The sequence below is a fragment of the Aphis gossypii genome, chromosome 1 (genome assembly GCF_020184175.1).
Source record: "Aphis gossypii isolate Hap1 chromosome 1, ASM2018417v2, whole genome shotgun sequence".
Lineage (NCBI taxonomy): Eukaryota > Metazoa > Arthropoda > Insecta > Hemiptera > Aphididae > Aphis > Aphis gossypii.
Window position 1 is genome coordinate 52,052,161 of NC_065530.1, and position 6,464 is coordinate 52,058,624.

Consider the following 6,464-nt stretch of genomic DNA (forward strand, 5'->3'; position numbering starts at 1 on the left):
GAATTAAATGTTTTGATAAAACCACAGGGTTCAATATTTTCCCATTAAATAGTAATTGCTTGTTTTTGTTGTTGTTTTTCATTGGAAACGTTCTTGTTCTTGACGTTACTGTGTTTAAGAATTAAGATTATTGACTGCAGATTATCGTACTTATTAACAATGTGTTGGACTTTGAATTTTTCATCGCATAATTGAGATTAGACATGGTTGACTTATCTAAACATAATTAAAATATATCTATAATTAGATTTAGATATTAAAAATTTTGATTAGTGTGAAAATTGCTTACATAAATAGATTTTTAGTTTTTACCATTTAATACATATTTGTAAAACACGGACCGTATTTAACTCAAAATTCCACGATAACTTTGTTCTAGTTATTATTCTCAAAGATCAATTTATATACAAGACATTTAGACGTAATAGTGTGGGGGGGATAAGTTAATTTTCATAGATTTTATAAAATGTTAATAATATATATCTACTTTACTTCTATATCACTAGGATATTATATATAATATAATTATTTTTTAATTGAAATTAAGTATTAATTAAGATTATCTTTACAGGTAGATAAAGACGTCCCAAACTTGAGGCGCCAAGTTTAAAATTATAAATAAACAAGTTCTAGTTTATTTTAACATCTAAATAATAATGAAATGAGGGCGTGGAATAGTTATTATTAATATTACCCTATAGCTTATGTAATAACATTAGGCGTGTAGTCGGTGTGTATTGCTATTTCAGTGTTAAAGTAGATATTTTAAGTGCGTTATGTGTAAATAAGGCGGCGATACCTATATATCATGATATATTTATAAATTATAAGTTTATAGTAGGTACTTGGCACATGACTATAATATATATTTGTCGTTAGTTTAAACGTTTAAAGTGTTATTTGTATATACTCGATACTTGAACTGTAAGTTAAAGAATAAGACTGAAGAGTTATTGTTTTAATTTTATATGTTCAAGATTAATTGCACATTATTGTATACATATATTATGGTCACAATAATACGTACGATTTATGATATATGTTTGCATTTGGCATTTATTTTTACCTTTATTAATATAAGTAAATCGAGTGAATTAATAATTAGCAGATACTCGTATATTGATGAGTATCTATAGATTAATCTACAGAAACAAATACATAAAAAAAGGTAGCATACCTGTGTAGGTAGTGGTACCTAATCATTTTCGACCGAGATGGGTCAAGATCTTATATGTAAAGTGTGTAGACATTCGAGTTGTTAGATAAGAAAAGTTGAAATCGAAAATATTTGTTTCCACGTTTGGACATCAATTTCATTATTATCATTCCTTCCTAGACCGATAGATCAATCACTACAGATCAATGATCACCCCGGGGAATATGTTGTTAGTTTAATGGGCAAAGGCTTTTAGAGCAATGCTATTTTGTGAAGAGTAAGTATTTTGATATAGTTGATTCGATGAAAAATTGTAAATGTTATCCGAATGCTTAGGTATACCTACATGTATAATATGTATGAAAATATCTAAATATTAATATTATTGTTTGAAAGTAGTAATCGAATTTAATTTTCAGAAATAAAACGATGACCAATTAAAATGTATTCCATTCAATATTTAATCATTTAATAAAGCTAAAAATAAATACAATATAATATACATGCGAGTAAGTAGGTATAGTACGAGTATACATTTTTATTGTCACACGCACTGCTCGTATTGTACAATACCACATAATATTATATATAGTACTTAAATTATTTATTAAATTGATAAATTTTATTATTATGAGCGTTATTCGATTAAAATTCAAAAAATCGTAACGGATGATGCGTAATTATTGTCTTTATATATACATATTGTTAACAATATATTATAATTATTAAGACTTTTTTTTTTAAAAAAAAACCTATTGCTTAATATTTAATGGTCTACGGTTTTTAAAGTGTATTTTGTTGTTTTCATTCTAGATTATTAACTCGTAAAATATACAATAAAATGCTAGTTTATAATATTATACTTGTTAATTATTGTATAACTTTAGGATTTTGGATACTTAACTACTTAAGTGTTATAAATTATAATTATATGATAGGTAATCTTATATGAACTAACCTAAGCTGCCTTAGAAATATTTAATCAATTATATAGATAACATTCATGATGTGATAACGGAACAAATAAATGTATTACTTTATTGATTGACAAGACAAAAAACCAAAACAACATGATATAGATAATATTTAACATCATTAAAATATTATATAATCAGAGTTCCTGATTTCCTTCAACCAAAAATAATATATATAATAGCAAATGTTAAGGTGGCCAATTTGTTTCCTGGAATAATACGGAATCACTTTTGTGTTGTTATAGCTCAATATTAAAACGAGTTCATTTATTATTAAATTTAAAGGTATTAAAGGTAAGACTACTATGTTTATTTGTACATTGAGTTATATGATATAATTTTTAAGAGAGATTTGATCATTGTTAAATTGCAGTATTTCACATTTTTTTACAAATTTAAATATCGTAAAAAAACTAACGTATTAATATATTAATTTTTATTTTAATCTTTAAATTGTAAAAGTATAATTGTTTAATTCACTTTTATGTATTAATGTTAATTACATAAAATTATGGATATGCCGAACGAAATATTTTGTCCTGCACTTTTGCAAGACAGAGGCAACATGCGATATTTTCATCAGCCACCGTTGCCAGTATACCGACCAAGTGTAATAATATTATATTACACATATTATTGATACGTTTTTCTTGAAACTGCGTCGTCGATACTGCAATTCCGAATTTGACATGTCAACGCACACGGTAGCCGTACACATTTTTTACACGATACGAATACATATCGTGAAATACGACATTGAAATACGTACTTACACTTCAACGCTTGTATATATGCTATTTATTCCTATGTGACTATGTTATAGATATGTGAAACATTATTTATATTTATCTTTTCGACAGGTCAAGAAACCCATGGTCCGTCAGAATCCTTCGTAGTCGACGAAAATCTCGAAACTTTTACGTACTTGTATATATTATATTTTTGCGCAGCAACAGTAGCTTGGTAAGCAAAATATGTGTGATGTTTTTTATTAATATTATTACGTATACGGTATATATAATATATAATATATACATTATACATATTACATGTATTGATATGTATAAATATATATTATTTGATGGGGGAATTAAATTTCTTTTCTCGTTCATATTACCTACTTTATTCTTACTAGGTAAATAATCCGACTTGATCCAATGTAAAGTATGTAATGATTTATATGATTTAAATAACTCGCAATAACGATAGCATCGTTCGGATACCACGGTTTTATATTGAAAGTGACGTGAAAATAATGCGCAAAATGTGTTAAAAAATATTATTATACAGATACTCAGCCCGCTGACAGTGTGGACAGTATATGACAGCATTGACACATGGAAGGCAATTTGTTTTCTACTGTCATTTAGGTGGCATGATAACGTAATAACCTAATATACGTACAAATAATTACTTTTTTGTTTTCAACTGCATTTCGATCACAGTTTTCATACCTTAGATTGGTTGGCAATAGGATGCTATTATACTGGAGTGCTCATATTTTAAATATTAAATCGCTATATAGAATAAATTTCTATATACAGTGAAACTTTCATATAACGAAATCTCGTAAAAAACAAACAAAATTCGTATAATAGATAACTTCGTTAAGTATAATTAACGCATGATTAACAATAAAGGTCATTAAAGTGTTAAAAATAATTCGTTAAATGGAAGTTCATTATTTTATGGATGTTTTATTGTATTAACGTTTACATTTGCTCGCGCGCATTTATCTCGTATGTACCTAGTGTGGTGGGAAATTGATCTAGGTTCTTCCCTTCAAACGATTTACTAATAATATACAATTATTTATTTTTTATTTTTAGGGTGGCGTAAACTAAAAAGTTTGGAAACCGCTGCTATATAGTATTATACAGTTACATCACTTAGTTGTATGTTCGTAAATTGCGCCTACAGTGAACAGGTAGGCAATTAAAAAAACTAGGTGTAATCAATAAAAAATTGCACCTGGAATTTTTCGATTTCTAAAATGGGTATAGTACTTTGCGTCCATAGTACCTACTTAGTGGTCTCTTGAATTCATCAATATCTATTTTGGATACTTTTATACATTTACCAATGTAAAGGCCAAATTTTTATTGCTATATTATAATATTGTTATGATTATATCGGTATTGATGATTTTATATTTTTATGTAATTTTTTAGTTTCATGCAAAATACCATAGAATACCAACGTATGAAAATTATTTTGGATTACTATAGTTATTTATGAAAATAACTAAATATTTTATTATTATTATTATTTATAGAACTATATTATAATTTAATTTAAAAATGTTTTAAAATAACCTAATAATTAATATATTTCATTATTTAATTAAATAAATGAATAATATAACTTAAATATCTCTGGATACAATTTACTACACAAAAATGATATTTTAAAATTTATCGGAAGAAAGTTACAATTTTTCCCTTCGTTAATCGCATGTATATGTACATTTTAGAGGTAGATATTATGTGGGCCAAAAAACACTAAAACAAAAAAAAAAATTACAAAATATGCAATTTACGCCGCATAAAGCTAAATAAAGGAGCATTATGTAACTTTTAAAAATTGTAATTTTTGCCACTTAAAAATAACTGAACAATTCTTTTTACAAATTGACATATTGTATCTTTAATCATTGATAAATCAAATCAAAATCTAATAGTTACATTTTTGGAAAATTATTTCAAAAAGTACTAAAAAGTAAATAAATGAAAAAAAATGTATAATATAATAAATGTATATAATAAGTATACGTACTTTATGTATATTATCCTTGTCCAATAAATTGTTTTTCATATTATAGTATTTATGTTTTATATGCTAAAACTGCATATACCTATAATACTTATATATAATACCTAGCTTACTCGCTTTTTTTTATTCTAGTAACTTAAAGATAAAACTAAGCTTTTTCTATCAATTTTCTTTTGGTTTTAGTGTTCGTATAATTTTTTTAGATTAAATTAATTTAGATTAGGCAATAGACATGTATCGGTATTATTATATAGCTAATGCGATACTAGTAAATTTATCACCTGGTAAATTTCAACAATTGAAGTTAAAAGTGTGGCGCAGATTTCAATTTCATTTTCTGTCGTGGCGTAAATTACCAAAATTAGTTTTTAGATTTGGCGAAAAATACATATTTGTCTATTTTGGCGCAAATTACATACCATATTCCTATTATATAATAAGACCTTGAAGCTTTATAGCATTGTAAAGTTAATAATAGTTTAGGTATTAAGGTAATATTTATCATATTATAACGAGTAAAACTTAGTGTAGGTACCTGTTTTAAAAACAAATTAGCAATCACAAACATTTATCTTTACTGATCATTTTTAAGTACAATAATACTAATTAGACGATTTTGTTCGTTACTGCTGTCATATCAGTCATACCTATTCCGTGATACATTTTTTTGTACGTTAAGCGTAATCTTGGTTTTAAATTTTGCGTTAAAACGGTGCACCTGCACATTATGAGACTTTTTATTTTTGTTTTCAGGTAACTCGTAAAGAAAAACATTTGTTAGCTTTAAATCCAGAACAATTGTTTTAGTAAATTTAAAAATACCATACCTGTGGACGTTTAAAAAAAGTAGTTCTTTGTTTTTTTTTTCTAGTACTTTTGTATGCAGATTTGGAAATTTTCCTAAAAAACTTGGCAGAATATAAAAAATACCAATCTTAAAGTACCATTTGTATCTAATTTTCTAATTATGAGCTGTATATATACTGTGGTAATATTGTACATATACTTACATATGTAACTAATGACAACATAGTAGATAATTTACAAAATTGTGCGCGAGTATAATTATACTATAAAATATATACAAATATTAATAGAAAATAGTTATTAGGTAGTACACATTATACATTTTGTAATTATCACAAATTATCCTCTAAATAATATAAATACGTGTTAAAAATAAATTTCTGTTTCCCATCGAAGACAAATTCCTCTATTAAAAACTAAGATACCCAATTTATTATCCATTATGATATTTAAAAATCATAAAAATACGATAGTACCTAAGTTATAATATAACTAGTTTACAAGTACCTACCTATCATTTATAGTATTAAAATGAAATAAACTAATTATATTTTTGATGTAGCAAAAAGGATAGTTTCCTTATTTGTTGTAGGTACATTTAATCGATTTGATAAAAATTTCAGTATAAATATTTTTTCCAATGAATCAAATTTTAAATTTCTTTGTTGTTCATAATAAAAATAAAAACATAGTTAGAAGGCCATAACATTCATAATTTCTCGCATTGTTTGTAATCTAAAATAAAATGCCGAGCA

At 25.5% G+C, this 6,464-nt stretch overlaps 1 long non-coding RNA gene across 2 annotated transcripts in view; it reads left to right on the plus strand.

The window, feature by feature from the left end:
* Positions 1-4,322, plus strand: part of LOC126549166 (uncharacterized) — a 44,664-nt gene extending 40,342 nt beyond the window's left edge. For both annotated transcript variants that reach the window (XR_007603341.1, XR_007603340.1), the window contains exons 2-3: positions 2,991-3,093; positions 3,960-4,322. This is a non-coding gene — a long non-coding RNA (uncharacterized LOC126549166). The remainder of the gene's footprint in view (positions 1-2,990; positions 3,094-3,959) is intronic.
* Positions 4,323-6,464: the final 2,142 nt, after the last annotated feature.